Source organism: Scyliorhinus canicula, chromosome 10, assembly GCF_902713615.1.
Source record: "Scyliorhinus canicula chromosome 10, sScyCan1.1, whole genome shotgun sequence".
Classification (NCBI taxonomy): Eukaryota; Metazoa; Chordata; class Chondrichthyes; order Carcharhiniformes; family Scyliorhinidae; genus Scyliorhinus; species Scyliorhinus canicula.
The window spans coordinates 148,920,973-148,944,898 of record NC_052155.1 but is presented as its reverse complement, the minus strand read 5'-3'; the positions used below and the strand labels follow the sequence as shown (position 1 = coordinate 148,944,898).

At 47.2% G+C, this 23,926-nt stretch overlaps 1 protein-coding gene across 11 annotated transcripts in view; it reads left to right on the top strand.

Moving 5' to 3' along the window:
• LOC119972708 (cAMP-regulated phosphoprotein 21-like) overlaps positions 1-23,926 on the top strand; it is a 503,944-nt gene that overhangs the window by 270,344 nt on the left and 209,674 nt on the right. The window lies entirely within an intron of this gene.

Here is a 23,926-nt window from a genome sequence, read left to right as displayed (position 1 = left end):
TGTGCTGTGGAAGAGAGGAATAATGGTACAGATAGGGATACTTGGCACAATTACATTTTGCAATACCATTTCTGCATGTAACTCAAGGGGTCAGTGGCAATCTCATACAGATGTATAGAGTTAGGTTGCCGGTTCCTGGAGGAGGTGGAATGAGAGGCAGGGGAGGGTGGGTGCAAAATCACAAATAGATACAGCATACTAATTCTGCAGAGTCGTCCTGCACCCCGTTCATTTTTTAAATGGTGTTGGGAATACATGCTGGCAAGCTGACTAAACAAGATGGCTCAGCAGGTAAGCATGCAAGTGAGGCAATTAACAGCTACTTAAAAGGCTGAAACAATTTTTGTTCTCAGGCACAGAGCCTGGGGAAGGATCATGACCATATCCCCAAATACGGGACAGTAGCCCAGTGGAGGGAGCCAATCATTGAATTGCTTGCATTTAGTTTCAGTGAATTAATTAGACATAGCACACTGAGGGGCTGGAAACGTTGTAGACTCCCTCAGGCTGCGTGCCGGACATTAGATGCACATAATACATACCGCGTGTATTGCATTGTGTTGGGGCACCTCAGAGTGCTCTATGGAGAAAAATTGAATATTAGTGCACTCTCCAAAGAACCACAGAAACATTTCCAGTACAGAAAGAGGCCGTTCAGCCCATCATGTCTGCATCAATGGAAAAAGGAAACTAGCCACTCATTTCAATCCCACTTTCAAGCACCTGTTCCATAGCCTTGCAGGTTACAGCATTTTCGATACAGATCCAGGTACCTTTTCAAAGAGTTGAGTGTTCCAGCCTCAGCCACCAACTTAGGCAGTGAATTCCAGATGCCCACCATCCTCTGGGTGAAAAGGGTTTTCCTCATGTCCCCTTTAATCCTTCTACGAATCACCTTAAATCTATACGCCCTGGTAACTGACCCCTCAGCTGGGGGAAACCAGCCTTTCCTGTCAACCTTGTCTAGGCTCCTCATAGCTGTGTGCATGTTAATTAAGTCACCCATCTACCTCCTCTGTTCTAAGAAAAACATCCTTAGCCTATCCAATATCCCCTCATAGCTTCAATTTTCAAGCCCTGGCAACATGCTTGTAAGTCCCCTCTGTGCTCTCTCCAGAGCAATTATGTCCTTCCTGTAATGTGACCAGAACAGTACACAAAGCTCCAACTGTGGCCTTATCAGCATTTTACAGTTTCGTCATTACCCTCCCTGTTTTTATATTCAACACCTAAGCATTCCATATGTTTTCTTAACCACCTTGTCTATCTGTCCTACCTTCAAGTACCTTTGGACATGCACTCCAAGGTCTCTCATTTCCTCAACCCCTCTCAATGTCTTCCTGTTTATTGAGTAGCCCCTTACTTTGTTTGCCCTCCCCAAATGCATCATCTCACACTTTGAGATTGAATTCCATTTGCCACTTCTCTGCTCACTCCACCAAACCATTGATATTCTGGCAACAACAGCTATCCTCTTACTATCAACTGCACGGCCACTTTTTGTGTCGCCTGCAGATTCCCTAATCATGTTACTTAAGTCTAAGTCATTAATACATACAAAACACAGCAAGGGCCCCAACACTGAGTCCTGTGGAACAACACTAGAAACTGTAACCCATTTGCAAAAACATCCATCGACCATTAGACTTTGTTTCCTGTCGCTGTGTCAATTTTCAAATGGGATCTCACTTTCATGACCAGTCTGTCATGTGGGGCCTTGTCAGATGCCTTACTGGATTCTAGGTAGACAACATCCACTGCATTAACCTCATCAATCCTCCCTGTTACTTCCTTAAAAAATTTGATTAAGTTAGTAAGACACAATCTTCCCCTAACAAAACCATTCTGATTATCGCTGATCAATCCGTGCCTTTCTAAGTGACGTTTAACCTGTCTTTCAGAATTATTTCCCATAATTTGGCCACCATCAAAGTCAGACTGAGTGACCTATAATTTTCTGGCCTATCCCTCGCACCCATTTACAACATTCGCAAACCATCAATCCTCAGGTACCTCACCTGTATCTAGTGAGGATTGGAAAATGATCCTCAGAGCATCTCTATTTCCTCCCTGGCTTTCTTCAACAGCCTGGGATATAATCCATCTGACCCTGGTGACTTATCCATCTTCAAGGATGTAAGTCTCTTGGGGCAGCACGGTGGCACAGTGGTTAGCACTGGTGTCTCACGGCGCCGAGGTCCCAGGTTCGATCCCGGTTCTGGGGCACTGTCCGTGTGGAGTTTGCATATTCCCCCCGTGTTTGTGTGGGTTTCACCTCCACAACCCAAAGATGTGCAGGTTAGGTGGATTGGCCACTATAAATTGCCCCTTAATTGGAAAAAATTAATTGGGTACTCTAAATTTATTTTTAAAAAGCATGTCTCGCCAGTACTACACCTTTCACTGTGCTTATTATTTCTAATATATCATATTTGTCCTCTTTATCTGAATGTCTGAATTATCCTTCTCCTTAGCAAAGACAGAAACAAAGTACTTGTTCTCTAATGACCATTTTGAAATGTTTTGGAATGTTCTTTTAGTTTTATGAATAAAATCTATTTTGGGAGGAAAACAATCTCTGAATTAAAGGAGAATGGACCAGAAATTTGATCAGGCAAAGGCAGAGAGAGGCCAATATATGTTCCAAGATACTTTTAGGTAGATCTATAGGCATGTTAGCATGTGGTGGAAGTGTTTAGTGACCCAGTAGGGGCATAGTGAGGAGCCCAGCAGTGACCTAGCTTCTGACGATAAGGGAGGACAAACATGGAGATGGAGCTGCCCTACTCAAATATGGGAAAGAGGAGCATTGCCTCAGCATTGCCAGTGTCGCTGAGGCATGTGGAGGTGTCAACTGACTGTGTTTTTTTCATTTAATTTTCATTTCTCCAACCCTAATTGGGTATCCAACAATCTCCCTGCCGGCCAATTGGCCCGCTTGTTTAAAATCATGCCGACGCAATGCAGGCTCGGGGCCCAGAAATGCACCTGATCTGACCCATTGTATGAATTTGCCCATTGTATGAGTCCCAACATCCTTCTTAATACGAGCAATGTAAAGGCCAAATACTTGGTTGAATATGGCAATGTATTAATTGGAAAGGTACTGGGACGTATTGAAGGCAATTTTTATCTCAAGTATTTGGTTTGATGTATCTTTATCATTCTTTCAATCATCCTTCTCATGTTTTTTTCTGTCACTTCAATTATTCTAGTGACAAGGGCTTGTGCCAATATTTCATTTCCATCATTTACTGTCAAGTTGGTGAGCAGCTGCATTTGAGATCAATGTGGTTTGATTCAAAAGCAGGTAGCAATGATTAGCATGGTATGCATGCTAAAATCTACATTCATCTCACTGAAACGTACAAGATTCTGAAGGGGTTTGATAGGGTGGACGCTGAGAGATTGTTTCAGCTGGTCAGGGAACCTAAAACATGGTGGCACAGTGTCTGGATAAGGGTCCAACCATTTAGGACTGAGATGAGGAGACATTTCTTCATTCAACGGGTTGTGAATCTTTGGAATTCTCTACCCAGGAGGGTTATGGATACTCCATCATTGAATACATGTAAGGCTGAGATAGATGGACTTTTCGTCTCTCAGGGAATAAAGGGATATGGGAAACAGGCAGGGAAGTGGAGTTTAAGCCCAAGATCAGGCATGGTCATAATGAATGGTGGAACAGGCTTTACAGACCATATGATCTACATTGGCTCTTGTTTCTTCTGTTCTTGTATACATGAGAAATAAAGTTCAATGTCAGCTCTTCTCCATACCCATCCCTCCACTGCAAATGCAGCAAACTCCCCTGAATGATGTGGAGTTCTTCCTAATTAGCTTTGAGGTGCAGGAATGCTAGTAATGGCAGCTTTCCTGTTTTCTGATATAAGAAGGCAAATACATCTTGAAAATGGCCTCAATCAGCAGCTGCCCCAGCACAGGATCAATCTTTATTATTCTGCCATTCAAATTGTACATGCATAGAATATGTTGGTGTTAGCACTGCTGCCTCGCAGCGCCGGGGACCCGGGCTCAATTCTGGCCTTGGGTGACTGTGGAGTTTGAATGTTCTCCCTGTATCTTCGTTTGTTTCCTCCGGGTGCTCCGGTTTCCTCCCACAGTCCAAAGATGTGCAGCTTAGGTGGATTGGACATGCTAAATTGCCCCTTAGTGACTAAAGATTAGGTGGGGTTATAGGGTTACGTGGACAGGGTGGGGAGTGAGCCTCGGTGGAGTGCTCTTTCAGAGTGTTGGTGCAGACCTGATGGGTTGAATGGCCTCCTTCTGTACTGTAGGGACTCTATGATTTAAAAAAAAAAAAAAATTTGGAGTACCCAATTCATTTATTCCAATTAAGGGGCAATTTAGCATAGCTAATACACCTGCCCTGCACATCTTTGGGTTGTTGGGGCGAAACCCACGTAAACACAGGGAGAATGTGCAAACTCCACACGGACAGTGACCCAGAGCCGGGATCAAACCTGGGACCTCGGCGCTGTGAGGCAGCAGTGCTAATCTATGATTCTATGATGATCGGTAATTCGCCATGCTCATAAATTCATAAATTGTTTATGCTGTTAACGTCTTGGAACGTCACACCATTAGTTTTTCTTTAGTTAATTTACAGGAAATGGGCATCGCTGGCTAGGCCAGGATTTATTACCCATCCCTAATTTCCCTTGAGAAAGTAGTAGTCAGCTGCCTTCTTCAACCGCTGCAGACTTTGTGGTGTCGGTATACCCAAGGTGCTGTTAAGGAGGGGGTTCCAGGATTTTGACCCAGTGATAGTGAAGAGTGACTTGGGGGGAACTTCCAGGTGGTGGCATTCCCGTGTGCCTGCTGCCCTTGTTCTTGTAGATGGTGGCATTGTGGGTTTGGAAGGTGCTGCCGAAGAAGCCTTGGTTAATTCTTGGAGGGTATTTTGCAGATGGCACACACTGCTGCTACTGTTCATAGGTGGTGGTGGGTGTGAATGTTTATGGATGGGGTGCCAATCAAATGGGTTGCATTGATCTTGATGGTGTTGAGCTTCTTGAGTTTTGTTGGAGCTACACTCATCCAGGAAAGTGGAGAATATACCATTACAATCCTGACTTGTGCCTTATCGATGGTGGACAGGTATGTTACTCACTGCAGAACTCTGACCTGCGCTTGTAGCCACTATATTTATATGCCTATAGCCCAGTTAAGTTTCTGGTCAATGGTAATCCTCAGGATGTTGGTAGTGGGGGATTCAGCAATGGTAATGACAGTGAATGCCAAGGGGCGATGGTTAGATTCTCTCTTGTTGAGAATGGTCATTGTCTGGCACTTGTACAGCACGAATGTTACTTGCCACTTGTCAGGTTGTTGTCCTGGATGTTGCCCAGATATTGCTGCATTTGAATATGGGCTGCTTCAGGGCCTGAGAAGTTGCTAATGGTGCTGAACACTGTGCAATCATCAGCAAACATCCCCACTTCTGACCTCATGGTGGAAGGGAGATCATCGATGAAGCAACTGAAGATGGTTGGACAGAGGGCACTACCTTGATTAACTCCCGCAATGATGTCCTGGAACTGAGTAGGCTGACCTCCAGTCACAACAACCATCTTCATTTCTGCCACGTGTGACTCCAGCCACTGGAGAGTTTTCCTCCACGGGCGGGATTCTCCCGTACCCGGCGGGGTGGGTGGTCCCGCCGGGACGGAGTGGCATGAGCCACTCCGGCGTCGGCCCGCCCCAAAGGTACGGAATCCTCTGCACATTCAGGGGCTAGGCCAGCGCTGGAGTGGTTTGTGCCCCGCCGGCTGGTGTGGAAGGCCTTTGGTGCCATGACAGCCGGGGCCGAAGGACTCCGCTGCCGGCGCGAGTCCATGTATGCATGGGACGCCAGCGGCTGCTGACATCATCCCCGCGCATGCGCGGCGGGGGGGGGGTTCACCTACTCGTCGGCCATCGCGGAGGCTGACACGGCTGACGCGTAGGAAAAGAGTGCCCCCACAGCACAGGCCTTCCCGCGGATCGGTGGGCCCCGATCACGGGCCAGGCCACCGTGAGGGCACTCCCCGGGGCCAGATCACCCCGCGCCCGCCCAGGACCCCGGAGCCGGCCTGTGCCACCAGGTCCCGCCGGTAAGGGACCTAGTCTAATCTACGCCGGTGGGACAGTCATAGAACCAGCGGGACTTTGGCCCATCGCGGGTCGGAGAATCGCCGGTTGGGCCACTGCGAGTGGCCGCCGACCGGCGGGATTCCCGCCCCCGCCGAATTTCCGGTGCCGGTTGAATTCGGAGTTCGGCGGGGGCAGGAATCATGCCCCCCCCCCCCCCCCCCCCCCGACGATTCTCCGACCCACCAGGGGGTCGGAGAATCCCACCCCACATTTCCATTCACTCCAGTTTTGCCGGGGCACCTCGATGCCAAACTCATTCAAATGCTACCTCGATGTCAAGAGCAGTCATTCTCACCTCACCTCTAGAATTTAGCTCTTTTGTTCATGTTTGAACCAAGGAGGTCTGGAGCTGAAAGACCCTGGCGGACCCGAAACTGAGCATCAGTGAGCAGGTTATTGCTAAACAAGTCTTGTTTGATAGCTGTTGCTGACCCTCTGCATCGCTTTATTGATAATCGAGAGTGGACCAATGGGGCGTTAATTGGCTAGGTTGGATTTATCTGCTTTTTGTGTACAGGACGGACCTGGGTCGATTGCCAGGTCGATAGTGTTGTAGCTGTACTGGAATAGCTTGACTAGGGGCACAGCAATTCTGGAGCACAAATCTTCAGCACGGTTGACAGAATATTGTCAGGGCCAAAAAGCTTTATAGTGTCCAGTGTCATCAGCCATTTCTTAATATCACGTGGAACAGTGTTCTTCAAACTTTTTTTCCGGGGACCCATTTTTACCAACCGGCCAACCTTCGGGACCCAACCCGGCCGACCTTCGCGACCCACAACGGCCGACCTGAGTGACCCACGCCGGCCGACCTGAGCGACCCACGCCGGCCGACCTGAGCGATCCACCATCTTCTCTTACCTTGTTTGATGCTGATAAAAATGGAGGAAATGGCTTTGGGTCCCTTTGGCCCTCGTACACGCTCGTCCAATGGAACCTGTTGGCTGAAGGTGAAGCCTTCCTGTGTCGGAAGGTATGGAGTCTCCATCTGTTGAAAGTTCTGCATTTTTTTCCTGTAAAAGTTTATCAAATAAAACCCCCCCCAAACTTGTAAAAAAAAAATCGAATAAAATAAATTAAAAAAAATAAATGAATAAAATTAATAAAACCCCCCGAACTTGTAAAAAATAAAATTAGTAAAATAAATGAAAAAAATAAAAATTAAATGAATAAAATAAATGAATAGAATGAATAGACCCCCCCACCCGAACTTGAAACAAGATGCTCCACCGTTTAAAAAAATAGCGGCAGCACTGCGCATGCGTGTCGATGATCGTGCACGCATGCGCAATGCGGCTGAATTTGTTTTGTACATGTTCGCGGCCATTTTAAAGGCCGCTTGCAGCCGGCATTATTGAAAGCCGGCTGCTGCGCGGGGATTTGCGCGATGGGGAGCACCGCGAAGGACGGCTCCACGACCCTCTCGACACCCGCGGGTCGTGCCCCTGCGTTTGAAGAACACTGACGTGGAGTGAATTGAATTGGCGAAAGACTGGCATCTTTGATGCTTGTGACCATAAAATTCCATAAAACCACAGAATTCATACAGTGCAGAAAGAGGCCATTCGGGCCATCAGGTCTGTACCGACCCTCTGAAAGAAAACGCAAACTCAACCCACTCCCCCGTCCTATTCTCGTAATTCCATAACCCCAGAAAACATACACATCTTTGAACACTAAAGGGCAATTTAGCATGGGCAATCCACTTAACCTGCACATCTTTGGACTGTGGGAGGAAACCCACATAGACACAGGGGGAATGTGTGAACTTCGAACAGACAGTCACCCAAGGCCGGAATTGAACCCAGGTCCCTGGCGCTGTGAGGCAGCAGTACTAACCACTGTGCCATTGTGCTGCCTTCAAGGAGCTAAGATGGGTCATCTCCTTGGTTATTGTTGTGAATGCTTCAATCATTTCTTCTGAACCGATGTGCTGGGCACCTCCATCATTGAGGATGGGGATATTTCTGGAGTCTCCACCTCCAGGGAGTTGTTTGATTGTTTACTAGCTTTCACAACTGGAAATGGCAGGACTACAGAGCTTAGATCTGATTTGTTGCTTGTGGAATTGCTTAGCTCTGTCTTCATTTGCTGCTTATGCTGCTTGGCACACAAGTAGTCACGTGTCGTAGCTTCACCAGGTTGACACCTCATTTTTCATATTGCCTGATGTTGCTCCTGGCATGCGCACCTGCACTCTCATTGAACCAGGATTGATCCCCTGATTTGTGGTAATGGTAGAGTGATGGTTATGCCAGACCATGAGGTTACTGAAGTATTGAGGTTGAGTATAATTCTGCTGTTGCCGATGGCCCATAAGACCATAAGACATAGGAGTGGAAGTAAGGCCATTCGGCCCATCGAGTCCACTCCGCCATTCAATCATGGCTGATGGGCATTTCAACTCCACCTACCAGCATTCTACCCGTAGCCCTTAATTCCTCGCGACATCAAGAATTTATCTATCTCTGCCTTGAAGCCATTTAGCGTCCCGGCCTCCACTGCACTCCGCGGCAATGAATTCCACAGGCCCACCACTCTCTGGCTGAAGAAATGTCTCCGCATTTCTGTTCTGAATTTACCCCCTCTAATTCTAAGGCTGTGCCCACGGGTCCTCGTCTCCTCGCCTAACGGAAACAGTTTCTTTGCGTCCACCCTTTCTAAGCCATGTATTATCTTGTAAGTTTCTATTAGATCTCCCCTTAACCTTCTAAACTCCAATGAATACAATCCCAGGATCCTCAGCCGTTCATCATATGTTAGACCCGCCATTCCAGGGATCATCCGTGTGAATCTCCGCTGGACACGCTCCAGTGCCAGTATGTCCTTCCTGAGATGTGGGGCCCAAAACTGGACACAGTACTCCAAATGGGGCCTAACCAGAGCCTTATAAAGGCTCAGTAGCACACCGCTGCTTTTATATTCCAACCCTCTTGAGATAAATGACAACATTGCATTCGCTTTCTTAATCACAGATTCAACCTGCATGTTTACCTTTAGGGAATCCTCGACTAGCACTCCCAGATCCCTTTGTACTTTGGCATTATGAATTTTCTCACCGTTTAGAAAGTAGTCTATGCTTGGATTCTTTTTTCCAAAGTGCAAGACCTCACATTTTCTCACGTTGAATTGCATCAGCCATTTCCTGCACCACTCTCCCAAACTGTCTAGATCCTTCTGCAGCCTCCCCACTTCCTCAGCACTACCTGCCTGACCACCTAACTTCGTATCATCGGCAAACTTTGCTAGAATGCCCCCAGTCCCTTCATCCAGATCATTAATATATATGGTGAACAGCTGCGGCCCCAACACTGAACCCTGTGGGACACCGCTGGTCACCGGCTGTCATTCCGAAAAATAACCTTTTATCCCAACTCTCTGCCTTCTGTCAGACAGCCAATCCTCAACCCATGCCAGTAGCTCACCTCGAACACCATGGACCCTCACCTTACTCAGCAGCCTCCTGTGTGGCACCTTATCAAAGGCCTTTTGGAAATCCAGATAGACCACATCCACTGGGTTTCCCTGGTCTAACCTACTTGTCACCTCCTCAAAGAATTCTAACAGGTTCGTCAGGCACGACCTCCCCTTACTAAATCCATGTTGACTTGTTCTAATCCGACCCTGCTCTTCCAAGAATTTAGAAATCTCATCCTTAACGATCGATTCTAGAATTTTACCAACAACCGAGGTTAGGCTAATTGGCCTATAATTTTCCATCTTTTGTCTTGATCCTTTCTTGAACAAGGGGGTTACAACAGCGATCTTCCAATCGTCCAGGACTTTCCCTGACTCCAGTGATTTTTGAAAGATCTCAACCAACGCTTCAGCTATTTCTTCAGCCACCTCTCTCAGAACTCTAGGGTGTAGCCCATCGGGGCCAGGAGATTTGTCAATTTTAAGACCTTTTAGCTTTTTTAGCACCATCTCTTTTGGAATGGCAACCATACTCAACTCAGCCCCCTGACCCTCTATAACTTTTGGGATATTACTCATGTCTTCCACTGTGAAGACAGACGCAAAGTACTTATTAAGTTCTCCAGCCATTTCCTCGTCTCCCATCACTAGCCTTCCGGAATCAGTTTGAATTGGCCCAATGTCTACTTTGGCCTGTCGTTTGTTTCTTATGTATTGAAAGAAACTTTTACTATCATTTCTTATATTACTGGCTAGCCTGCCTTCATATTTGATCCTCTCCTTCCTTATTTGTCTCTTTGTTAACCTCTGTTTGTTTTTGTAGCCTTCCCAATCTTCTGATTTCCCAGTGCTTTTGGCCACTTTATAGGATCTCTCTTTTTCTTTGATACATTTCCTGACCTCCTTTGTCAGCCATGGCTGTCTAATCCCTCCCCGGATAATCTTTCTTTTCTTGGGGATGAACCTCTGTACAGTGTCCTCAATTATGCATACAAACTCCTGCCATTTTTGCTCTACTGTCTTCCCCACTAGGGTCTGCTTCCAGTCGATTTTTGCCAGTTCCTCTCTCATGCCCTCGTAATTACCTTTATTTAACTGTAACACCATTACATCCGATTTTGCCTTCTCTCTTTCAAACTGCAGACTGAACTCAATCATATTCTTTTATATTGTAATGTATTTGCTAAAGGGGCCTCACGGTAGCATGGTGGTTAGCATCAATGCTTTACAGCTCCAGGGTCCCAGGTTCGATTCCCGGCTGGGTCACTGTCTGTGTGGAGTCTGCACGTCCTCCCCGTGTGTGCGTGGGTTTCCTCCGGGTGCTCCGGTTTCCTCCCACAGTCCAAAGATGTGCGGGTTAGGTGGATTGGCCATGCTAAATTGCCCGTAGTGTAAGGTTAATGGGGGGATTTTTGGGTTACGGGTATACGGGTTACGTGGGTTTAAGTAGGGTGATCATTGCTCGGCACAACATCGAGGGCCGAAGGGCCTGTTCTGTGCTGTACTGTTCTATGTTCTATGTTCTATATTATGATCGCTGCTTCCTAAGTGTTCCCTTACTTTAAGATCTTTTATAAAGTCTGGTTCATTACATAGCACTAGGTCCAGAATAGCCTGCTCCCTTGTGGGCTCCATGACAAGCTGTTCCAAAAAGCCATCTTGTAAGCATTCCCTAAGACCATAAGACCATAAGACATAGGAGTGGAAGTAAGGCCATTCGGCCCATCGAGTCCACTCCGCCATTCAATCATGGCTGATGGGCATTTCAACTCCACCTACCAGCATTCTCCCCGTAGCCCTTAATTCCTCGCGACATCAAGAATTTATCTATCTCTGCCTTGAAGCCATTTAGCGTCCCGGCCTCCACTGCACTCCGCGGCAATGAATTCCACAGGCCCACCACTCTCTGGCTGAAGAAATGTCTCCGCATTTCTGTTCTGAATTTACCTCCTCTAATTCTAAGGCTGTGCCCACGGGTCCTCGTCTCCTCGCCTAACGGAAACAGTTTCTTTGTGTCCACCCTTTCTAAGCCATGTATTATCTTGTAAGTTTCTATTAGATCTCCCCTTAACCTTCTAAACTCCAATGAATACAATCCCAGGATCCTCAGCCGTTCATCATATGTTAGACCCGCCATTCCAGGGATCATCCGTGTGAATCTCCGCTGGACACGCTCCAGTGCCAGTATGTCCTTCCTGAGATGTGGGGCCCAAAACTGGACACAGTACTCCAAATGGGGCCTAACCAGAGCCTTATAAAGGCTCAGTAGCACATCGCTGCTTTTATATTCCAAACCTCTTGAGATAAATGACAACATTGCATTCGCTTTCTTAATCACGGATTCAACCTGCATGTTTACCTTGAGGGAATCCTCGACTAGCACTCCCAGATCCCTTTGTACTTTGGCATTATGAATTTTCTCACCGTTTAGAAAGTAGTCTATGCTTGGATTCTTTTTTCCAAAGTGCAAGACCTCACATTTTCTCACGTTGAATTGCATCAGCCATTTCCTGCACCACTCTCCCAAACTGTCTAGATCCTTCTGCAGCCTCCCCACTTCCTCAGCACTACCTGCCTGACCACCTAACTTCGTATCATCGGCAAACTTCGCTAGAATGCCCCCAGTCCCTTCATCCAGATCATTAATATATATGGTGAATAGCTGTGGCCCCAACACTGAACCCTGTGGGACACCGCTGGTCACCGGCTGCCATTCTGAAAAATAACCTTTTATCCCAACTCTCTGCCTTCTGTCAGACAGCCAATCCTCAACCCATGCCAGTAGCTCACCTCGAACACCATGGGCCCTCACCTTACTCAGCAGCCTCCTGTGTGGCACCTTATCAAAGGCCTTTTGGAAATCCAGATAGACCACATCCACTGGGTTTCCCTGGTCTAACTACTTGTCACCTCCTCAAAGAATTCTAACAGGTTCGTCAGGCACGACCTCCCCTTACTAAATCCATGTTGACTTGTTCTAATCCGACCCTGCTCTTCCAAGAATTTAGAAACCTCATCCTTAACGATCGATTCTAGAATTTTACTAACAACCGAGGTTAGGCTAATTGGCCTATAATTTTCCATCTTTTGTCTTGATCCTTTCTTGAACAAGGGGGTTACAACAGCGATCTTCCAATCGTCCGGGACTTTCCCTGACTCCAGTGATTTTTGAAAGATCTCAACCAACGCTTCCGCTATTTCTTCAGCCACCTCTCTCAGAACTCTAGGGTGTAGCCCATCGGGGCCAGGAGATTTGTCAATTTTAAGACCTTTTAGCTTTTTTAGCACCATCTCTTTTGGAATGGCAACCATACTCAACTCAGCCCCCTGACCCTCTATAACTTTTGGGATATTACTCATGTCTTCCACTGTGAAGACAGACGCAAAGTACTTATTAAGTTCTCCAGCCATTTCCTCGTCTCCCATCACTAGCCTTCCGGAATCAGTTTGAATTGGCCCAATGTCTACTTTGGCCTGTCGTTTGTTTCTTATGTATTGAAAGAAACTTTTACTATCATTTCTTATATTACTGGCTAGCCTGCCTTCATATTTGATCCTCTCCTTCCTTATTTGTCTCTTTGTTAACCTCTGTTTGTTTTTGTAGCCTTCCCAATCTTCTGATTTCCCAGTGCTTTTGGCCACTTTATAGGATCTCTCTTATAAATTCCTTTTCTTTGGATCCACTGGCTACGTTATTTACCCAATCCACCTGCATATTGAAGTCCCCCATGATCACCGTGACCTTGCCTTTCTGACATGCCTTTTCTATTTCCCGGTACATGTTGCGCCCCTGGTCCTGACCACTGTTAGGAGGTCTGTACATAACTCCCATTATGGTTTTTTTGCCTTTGTGGTTCCTCAATTCTACCCACACAGACTCCACATCATCCGACCCTATGTCGTTTAGTGCCATAGATTTAATTTTGTTCTTAACTAACATGGCGTCTCATGGATTCTTAGTCTTGAGTTGCTCGATCCTTTCAAATTGTACCCCATTTAGCACGGTGGTAGTGCCACGTAACACGATGGAGGATATCCTCAATGTGTAGAGGAGACTTTGTCTCCACAAGGACTGGTCTCTTCTACCGATATTGTCATGAACAGATGCTTTTATGGCACACAGATTGTTGGAGATGAGGTCAAGTATGCTTTTCCCTCTTGTTGGTTCCCTCACCATCTACCACAAACCCAGTCTAGCAATTATGTCATTTAGGATCCGGACAGCTCGGTCTTTGGTGGTGCGACTCAACCACTCTTGGTGATGGACATTGAAATCCACCAGCCAGAATACATTCTGCACCCCTGCTGCCCTCAATGTTTCTTTCAAGTGGTATTCAATATGGAAGAGTACTAATTCACCACCAGCGGGAGGAATGTGGAAGGTGTTGCGAGGGAAGGGGTGTTGCGGTATTTGGTAATCAAAAGGAGGTTTCCTTGCTCATGTTTGTCTGATGCCATGAGACTTCATGAGGTCCAGAATTCATGTTGAGTACTCCCAGGCCAACTTGCTCCCTACTGTGCCGCCACCTTGGCTGGGTCTGTCCCGCCGGTGGAATGGACATGCCCACGGATTGTGATAGTGGTATCTCGGGCATTCTGTAATGTATAATTCTCAGAGTATGACTATATCAAGCTATTGCTTGACTAGTCTGTGAGACACAACTCCCGACTTTGGCACAAGCACCAGATTTTACTAATGAGGACTTTTATTGGGTTGACAGGGGTTAGTTAACCAGTGCCTAGGCTGATGCCGGGTGATCCGTCTGGTTTCATTCCTTTTTATTGACTTTGGGCGGGATTGCCAGTCCGCCAGCTACGTGTTTCTCGGCAATGCGCTGTTCACTGCCAGTGAAATTCTATGCTCCCGCCACTTGTCAATGGGATTTCCCATTGGAGCCTCCCCACGCTACCAGGAAACCCACAGGTGGGGGTACACTGCCGACAGGAAAAATGAATTGCAACAACTGGAGAATTTAGGCCTTTGTAGCAGTTTGATACAACCGAGTGGCTTGGCAGGCCATTTCAGAGGGCACTTATGTGTCCATCCCATTGTCTAGATCTGTAGCCACATGTAGGGCAAGCCAGTTGAGGACGTCAGATTTCCATTCCTAAATACATTAGTTGACACCCAAAACAACCATGAGGGTCTATATCGACAACCCCAGTGAGTGATCTATCCCGTTGCAAACCTTGAGGAGGACGAAAATCTCAATAATGAATTCCAGCCTTAGAAGGCATTTGTTCATTGGTCTTGTGGAAGTTACAATGCAAAGGAGTCCCAGACCTGAGCAACAGTGACTTCCAACCTCTCCCTATGTTGGCTGATTTTGCTGGCATTAAGCACATATTCTCAAGCATGCCTTGACCTTCAGAAAAAATTGCTTCACACTTTAGGAAACGAAAAGCCCGACAGAAAATACAATCGATTCTCAGTTCATGCCAGTTGTAACCGAAAACATGTTCCGCCTCTGATTTCCATTTTTTACTGCAACATGAAAATATTGGGCGGGGTTCTCCATTGGCTGACGCCGAAATTGTGTAACGCGATTGGTCGGAGAATAGTTTCCGATGCTAAAATTGCGACGGGCACCAATTTGCCGCCAAATCGCAATACTCCATCACCTCGGCAGTGGCGTCAAGGCGCACAAACATTACAGTAAATGCACGTACAGTAAACACCATTTGCATATCATTAGCGGGCCCGACCCGGTATTCTCTGGGGCCTCCGCAGTTCTCTGTCTCCGATGGGCTGAGTTCCTAATGGTATGATTCACTTTTGCTTTTAAAAATTGTGAAACTAGCATTGTGACTGCTGAGGGAGAGAAAGGGGAGACGGAAAGTGTCCAACATCACCATAGTTTGCTGACAGTTGTGTTGCTGACCGGGGGGGGGGGGGGGGGGGGGGCTTTGGCAGGGCATAGCGGGGGTGTCCAGGAGGTGGGCTGTGGGGATGAATGGGCATGGAACAACACTGCCACAGCCAGCAAGGCAGCCATGCAGCTACACATGCCACGAACAGCCCACTGTGAACCTAGAGCCACGGGTTGTATGGGTGCCTCTCCCAGGGCAACCCCCATGTGCCCTCTGGCTCCAGCGAGAATCGCGCCACACCGCCTCGGCGACGATTTTCCGGCGCCTGCGGGATTGCCGCCCGTCAGCCGGGGGCCATTGAAAGGGGCCCCCACCCCGGCGATGCTCCGTGCCTCGACGGGCCAAGTGCCCGCAGAGATCGGCCGAGCCCCGCCTGCATGGGTAACGTATGGTCCTACCTGGCGTGACATCGGAGTTCAGTCTGCGGGGGCCGTCCTGGTGGGTGGGCAGGGGAACTGACCCCGGGCGGGGCCTCCACGGTGGCCTGGCCCGCGATTGGGACCTACTGATCGGCAGGCTGGCTAGTTTTGTGCCGGGCCGCTGTTGGTCTCCGACATATTGACTGGGGGCTGGCGCAGAGAAGCAAACTTCCGCCGTTCGTGGCACGTATACATGAACTCGCTCCGGTCGTGGCGCACCGGCTTTCGGGCGCCGGAGCTGCGCACACTACTCCGGCGCCGTACTAGCCCCCTAGGAAAGGGTGGATAGCTGACAGTTGAAGTCTGTTGACGGCGGAGTGGCTCGCGCCACTTTTCATGCCGGCATCAGAACTTGGCCGCAGGATTGGAGAATCCCGGCCCCTAAATTTGGGGTCGGCGTCAACACAGTCTCAGAAACGGCGAATCCCATCGCTTGACTTTTAGAGAGCTGATATCACCAGTTGGATAGATGTGTTGTATTGTGTTAGTAAAATAAGAAACCAGTTAAGTAATCTGAATGAAAGAACATTCCTTTATACTTACAAATTATAGAAGAGTTAACATTGTTATTTCTTTAATTAAATATCATTTTATTTTATTCCTACTGAACTTCATCTTTTTCATTAAATTTGTATCCACTTTTGAACAGTCCAGAGTGATTAATCAGAAATGGCTGGAAGTGATAATAATAATCAATAATAATAATAATCACTTATTGTCACAAGTTAGCTTCAATGAAGTTACTGTGAAAAGCCTCTAGTCGCCACATTCCGACACCTGTTGGGGTAGGCCGGTACGGGAATTGAACCTGGCATTATTGCATTACAAGCCAGATGTTTAGCCCACTGTGCTAAACCAGCCCCTAAAGAAACTGAAAACGCGGAGCTCTAATAATGAATATTTCTGAAGCTGTGGCTGGATGTGCTGTGGTTCTATCCACCTGTATGTTTGTCCGCAATAGTGTGCCTAAATCTGATTCTTCGTTAATCGTTCCAATTTTAACAGCATAAACAGAATGAGAACCATTGATGTGTTCTATTTGTGTGTCTGTAAGCTGTGGTAATGTTTTGTACTCCACTAAAATTGATCAGTTCTTGGTCGTATCAAAAATGGGAATGCTGGAACAATTGTGTATCTAATTGTACACCTGTGAGGCATAGTGTTTCTTTGAATCCCAATGTTTTAGTTCCACTGGCAGTGGGTCTTAGTCATTCTATGAGTGGTCAGATTTCACAGGCTTTACTTCAATAACTAAATTACTTGCAGATTTTAAAATTTGACAAAGTGGCTTCTGTCATAATATCCACTCATGTATACAATGAGATGCAGACAGGCAGTGATTGACACACAGGATAACCAATGAACACACGCGACACAGAACACCCAATCACCAGACAGGACACTACCCCAACAAAACACACAAGGCATTAAGACTCTCCCTCTTCTCACAGATACAGCTACAGAGATAGTTAGAGTGCACAAGGCCATGAGCACCGTCTCCATGTGACAGAGAGCTCGTCTGGTCAAGCCAGTCAGAGGTTATCAGTTTAGATTAATAGAGTGTCAACCCACAGCACATTATGTACAGCAACTAGCAGGTTCAAAAGAACAGTGTTGGACCATCTCCTGTATCGGAAGCCTGTTTTTAGTCTCACTGCATCCAGTTGCAGTCGAAGTTAAACCAACTCAGATAATACATCATGGTACCAGGGAACTATTAACTCTAACTAACCTACCTTGAGTGAATCTGCAACGACCAGCAAGCAACCATCCAGCGGCATGGAGAAGATCCAACCACCTCCACAACTCTGGATCTCCAGCAACCTCAGTGCCAACTGGAAGGTCTTCAAACAGAAGTTCCTCCTGTATATCCTGGATCTCCTCCAGGGTAGCATGGTGGTTAGCATAAATGCTTCACAGCTCCAGGGTCCCAGGTTCAGTTCCCGGCTGGGTCACTGTCTGTGCGGAGTCTGCACGTCCTCCCCGTGTGTGCGTGGGTTTCCTCCGGGTGCTCCGGTTTCCTCCCACAGTCCAAAGATGTGCGGGATAGGTGGATTGGCCATGCTAAATTGCCCGTAGTGTCCTAAAAAGTAAGGTTAAGAGGGGGGTTGATGGGTTACGGGTATAGGGTGGATGCGTGGGTTTGAGTAGGGTGGTCGTTGCTCGGCACAACATCGAGGGCCGAAGGGCCTGTTCTGTGCTGTACTGTTCTATGTTCTATATCGAGGCCTCCGACCTCGAGGCAGCATCGGATGCCAGGAAAATCGCGCTCTTCCTGTCGACTGCGGGGGATCATGCCATTCACCTCTATAACTCACTCACATTTGCCGATGGCGAAGACAAGATGAAGTTCAAGACGGTTCTGCTGAAATTCGACAGCCACTGCAAAGTCGAGGTGAATGAGAGCTTTGAACGGTACATCTTCCAACAGAGGCTTCAGGGTAAGGATGAACCTTTTCAGTCCTTCTTGACCCATCTCTGCATCTTAGCGCAGTCATGTAATTATGACTCGACGGCTGATTCTATGATCCGGGATCAGATCGTTTTCGGGGTCCAGTCCGACTCACTGCGGGAGCAGCTACTCAAAATCAAACAAACTGCTCAAAATTACCCTCTCTGTCGCCATCGAAACGTGCATTGTCCATGAGCATGCCAGAAATCGTTACTCCAGCATCAGGGTGGCAGAAACTGCAAAACTGGCCTCCCATGATGCAGAAAGGGTACAGGCCATTGCAAAAATGCATCGAGGCTATCGAGGAGAGTGGCCATTCCATGCTCTTTTCCCGGGTCCCTACGCATGCGCGCCACGACCAGGAGGATGATGAGGCTGAAGACCCTACTGGGCATGTGCGAACGTCAGCCGACCGCATTGCGCAGGCGTTACGGTGCACAGAACGCACTAATGTCAGCGTCATGACATGTCCAAATTGGGGCTCTGCCCATTTAAAGCGGCAATGTCCAGCCAAAGGCAGGAGATGTTTACAGTATGGAAAGCCTGGGCATTATGTGGCCCTCTGCAGGTCCGCTCCACTGATCAACAGCCAGTGATCCCAGCTGCAGCGCAGACGTGTCCACTGCGTGCAACAAGGCATGCAGGATTCTGATCCCGAAAGCCCAACGGACCCCGATGCTGACTGCCTCGAGTCTCCATATCGGGTGGGCATCATCACCACACGCGAGCTGGTCTCCACCGCGCCTGCAAACTGCCTTTCAATCCTGAGTGTGGATCCTGACGACGAGTGGTCTGCTGTCATCACGGTCAACCAGTGTCGCATCCGATTCAAAGTGGACACTGGCGCGTCTGAGAATCTCATATCACAGTCAGACCTCGACAGCATCCGAACCAACCTAGCATTCTTCCACCAGCCTGCCAGCTCCTTGGCTACAATGGCAATGCCATAGCTGCCAGTGGATCGTGTCAGCTCGGTGTATCTCACAAGGCAATCAAGGCGACGTTAAGATTCGAAATCGTCCGGCCTGTCAAGGCATCCCTGATCGGTGCTCGTGCATGCAAACTTCTAAATCTGATCCAACGTGTCCATGCCATGTCCTCTACATCTGCGACTGCCTCACCCAATGCGTACCTACAGGCTGAGATAGATGGCATTTTCATGCAATACCACAATGTGTTTGATGGGATGGGCGCGCTCCCATATCGCTACAAGATACTACTCAAGCCGAATGCCACCCCAGTCATCCATGCACCACGCCGGGTGCCGCCTTCTCTCAAGGATTGTTTGAAAACATAGCTGCGAGAACTCCAAGACCAGGGCATAATTTCAAAGGTCATGGAACCAACAGACTGGTTCAGCTCTATGGTCTGCGTCAAGAAACCCTCTGGTGAACTCCGCATTTGCATCGATCCCAAAGACCTGAATCGCAACATCATGCGAGAACACTACCCAATCCCAAAGCGAGAAGATTAACCTGTCAGATGGCTCATGCCAAATTCTTCACGAATCTGGACGCCTCATGTGGTTTCTGGCAGATACAGCTGGATGAGTCCAGTAGGAAGCTGTGCACGTTTAACACTCCATTCAGCAGGTATTGCTCAACCGCATGCAAAAGAACAAAGAACAAAGAAAAGTACAGCACAGGAACAGGCCCTTCTGCCCTCCAAGCCCGTGCCAACCATGCTGCCCGACTAAACTACAATCTTTTACACTTCCTGGGTCCGTATCCCTCTATTCCCATCCTATTCATGTATTTGTCAAGATGCCCTTAAATGTCACTGTCGCCCCTGCTTCCACCACCTCCTCCGGCAGCAAGTTCCAGGCACCCACTATTCTCTGTGTAAAAAAACTTGCCTTGTACATCTACTCTAAACCTTGCCCCTCGCACCTTAAACCTATGCCCCCTCGCAATTGACCCCTCTACCCTGGGGAAAAGCCTCTGACTATCCCCTCTGTCTATGCCCCTCATAATTTTGTTTTCCTCTATCAGGTCGCCCCTCAACCTCCGTCGTTCCAGTGAGAACAAACCGAGTTTATTCAACCGCTCCTCATAGCTAATGCCCTCCATACCAGGCAACATCCTGGTAAATCTCTTCTGCACCCTCTCTAAAGCCTCCACATCCTTCTGGTAGTGTGGCGACCAGAATTGAACACTATACTCCAAGTGTGGCCTAACTAAGGTTCTATACAGCTGCAACATGACTTGCCAATTCTTATACTCAATGCCCCGGCCAATGAAGGCAAGCATGTCGTATGCCTTCTTGACTACCTTCTCCACCTGTGTTGCATTTCAGCTTCTGAAGTCTTTCATCGAATAATGGAGCAAATAATGGAGGGCATCGAAGGGGTGCGAGTTCATGTGGACGACATGATTATCTAGTCCACGATGCTCGAGGATCACATCGCTCGCCTCAGACAGGTTTTCCAGAGGATCCACAAAAATGGCCTCCAGCTCAACCGGGCCAAATGCTCATTTGGTCGGTCCGCTATCAAGTTTCTGGGTGACCACATTTCACAGCAGGGTGTGCAACCTGACGCCGACAAGGTACTGGCAATCAATGCCATGAACAACCCAGAGGACAAAAAGGCGGTCCTACGTTTCCTTGGGATGGTAAATTTTCTCGGGAAATTCATTCCTAACATGGCATTGCACACCACAGCCCTCCGGCATCTCGTAAAAAAGTCCACAGTGTTCCAGTGGCTTCCCGCACATCAAGTGGAGTGGCTTGAACTGAAGGCGAAGCTCACCACAGCCCCAGTACTGGCGTTCTTTGACCCGACCAAGGATACCAAGATATTCACAGACGCAAGCCAGGACGGTGCTCCTCCAGAGAGACGACTCCTCGTCCTGGGATCCACTGGCATATGCATCCAGGGTCATGACTCCGACCGAACAACGGTATGCCCAGATTGAAAAGGAGTGCTTTGGTCTCGTGACAGGAATAGTCAAGTTTCATGACTACGTATACGGTCTGCCAAAGTTCACGGTGGAAACAGACCACAGGCCTTTAGTCCACATAATCCAGAAGGTTTAAATGATATGACACCTCGGCTGCAGCGAATTCTTCTTCGTCACCGCCGATGTGACTTCACACCCGGTAAGGAGCTGATCATCGCGGATGCCCAATCCCGATCCATCACCACACCGTGTGAACAGGGCGACTTCAACTGCCACATAGAGGCACAGGTGCAGTTGTGTGCCAGCAACCTCCCAGCCACTGATGAACGAGTTGTCCAAATACGCGAAGAAATTGCCAAAGATCCTCTACTGCAGCGTGTGATGCAACACCTCGCCCATGGCTGGCAAAAGGGGCCGTGCCCCCAGTTATTCAACGTTAAGGACGAGTTGACGGTTGTTGAGGGGATCCTTCTTAAACCGGATAGAATCGTCATTCCCCAAAGCGTGCAAACCATGGTGCTCAGACAGATCCATGAGGGTCATCTTGGGGTCGGGAAATGTCGATGCAGAGCTCGGGAGGCGGTTTATTGGCCAGGCATCCTCTACAATTCCATTCTTCCTCCAAGAATTCCTTGACATAATTCCAGAAGGAGAGTTCAAAATCGGTCCTCAATTAGCATACTTCAAAGGATTGGGCATCTTACTTAACAATAGATCTCCATTCTCTCAACCCTGAACTTGTTCATTCCCAAGCCAATTGGCAAGGTCCCAGCTATTGTACGTTATAGAATTTTAAAAACTATTCTTCGATTAGAAAAACATAAACATATCCCAGCAGCACCTTGCTCCAACTTTCTATTTTCTCAGTATCGTGTCCAGTTATTAAAGGGTGTTTGGCATTTCAGAAGACAGATGGAAAGAAATAGGAAGTGTGGTAGCTCTGTTCGGAAAGGATGTGATCAGTACAGTGGCAACAAATGATCTTGGTTCAGAAGATCAAGATGTTGAATCAGTTTGGGTGGAGATAAGTAATAGTAAATGTAAGAAGCCACTGGTAGGAGTAGTTTTTTGCTCCCTAACAGTAGCCACACAGTAGGACATACATAATGGGAAGTACAAGAAAGATACTGCAGTAACCATGAGCAACTAATCTTCACATCAATCGGACAAATCAAATCAATGTTAATCTGGAGGGTGAGTTTCCAGTATGTATCAGGGACAGTTTTTCAGAACCATATATTCTGGAACCTGCCAGGGAACAGGCTGTTTTGGGTCTGCTAATGTGTAATGAGAGAGGATTAATTAAATACTTCCTAGTAAAGGATCCTCTGAGCAAGAGTGATCAAACGGTGATAGAATTCCACATTCAGTTTGAGAGGGAAAAATATGGGTTTTTAGGATACAGAACCAGACCCCAACCTTTGTCAGGATTATGGAGGAGAAGCCCAAACAAATGCTTTATTTGTAAAACTGTGAGGAAAGGATACTTCACCCCAGGATTGATGACTCTGGCCAATAGGTATCTTTTATGTTAAAACCAACTTAATTTCAACACAGAGTTATCCACCTTAACATTGCAGAACTAGCTCTACAGTTCACAATTAAACAGTTCTTAAACTTTAACTTATGTCCTACACTTTCACTATAAATATTCCAACCAAGCAAACCCAATGCAGTTCAAATGCCACTTATAAATAAAGTTAACAAAAAAGGTTACTTGCTTATCTGTGAAGACCTTTGGAGAAAAAGACCCTTTTTGGAACAACCTGAACATCCTTTTGGCTTGGCAGATTCAAATCCTATGGCAAACTGCTGTTCAACTTAAAATATTCTTGCAAAACTACAGACAGACCTGGCTCCTCCCATTAATTACATCATCTATGTCCCACTAATATGTCCCATGGCCTGCTTAGCTAGGGCTAAATAAATCCCTCAAATTATCTTTACCCCAGAGAATCGACTCCAATCGTAACAATGTTCCATTAGCCATCTCTCTGTAAACAAGTAAATGATTAAAATCAATCAATAACTACCTCACCTTTTACAACACCTTAATTACAGCTTTCATAGACAGAATGCCTGCATGTATTTTAAATCAAGGTTTTTAATAACATTAATGCCACACATATAAAATATGTTATATAACAATTTCTACATTCATCGCAGGATCCATAACTAGTGTCTTAAACTTAAATAAAGACAATTCAGAGTATGAGGATAGAGTTGCCTGAAGCAGTCTGGGCTAATACGTTAAAAATAAAGACAGTAGAGAAGCAATGGCAGACAGTTAAGGAGGTATTTCATAGATATATTCCAGTGAAGAAGAAGAATTCTACCCGAAGAATGCACCATTCCAGATTAACTGAGGAAGTTAAGAGTGATATAAAATTGAAAGAAAATGTACACAATGCTGTGAAGACTGTTTGTAGGCAAGAGGTTTGGGAACGTTTTATAAACCTTGTAAAGGATTATTAAAAAATGAATAAAGAGAGAATTTGAGCATTAGAGAAAACTAGCAAGAAATATAACATGAAGGTGGCTCGGTGGCGCAGTGGTTAGCACTGCTGCCTTAAGGCGCCGAGGACCTGGGTCGATCCCGGCCCCAAGTCACTGTCCGTGTGGAGTTTGCATATCTTCCCCATGTCTGCGTGTGTCTCACCCCCACAACCCAATAATGTGCAGTATAGGTGGATTGGCCACACTAAATTGTC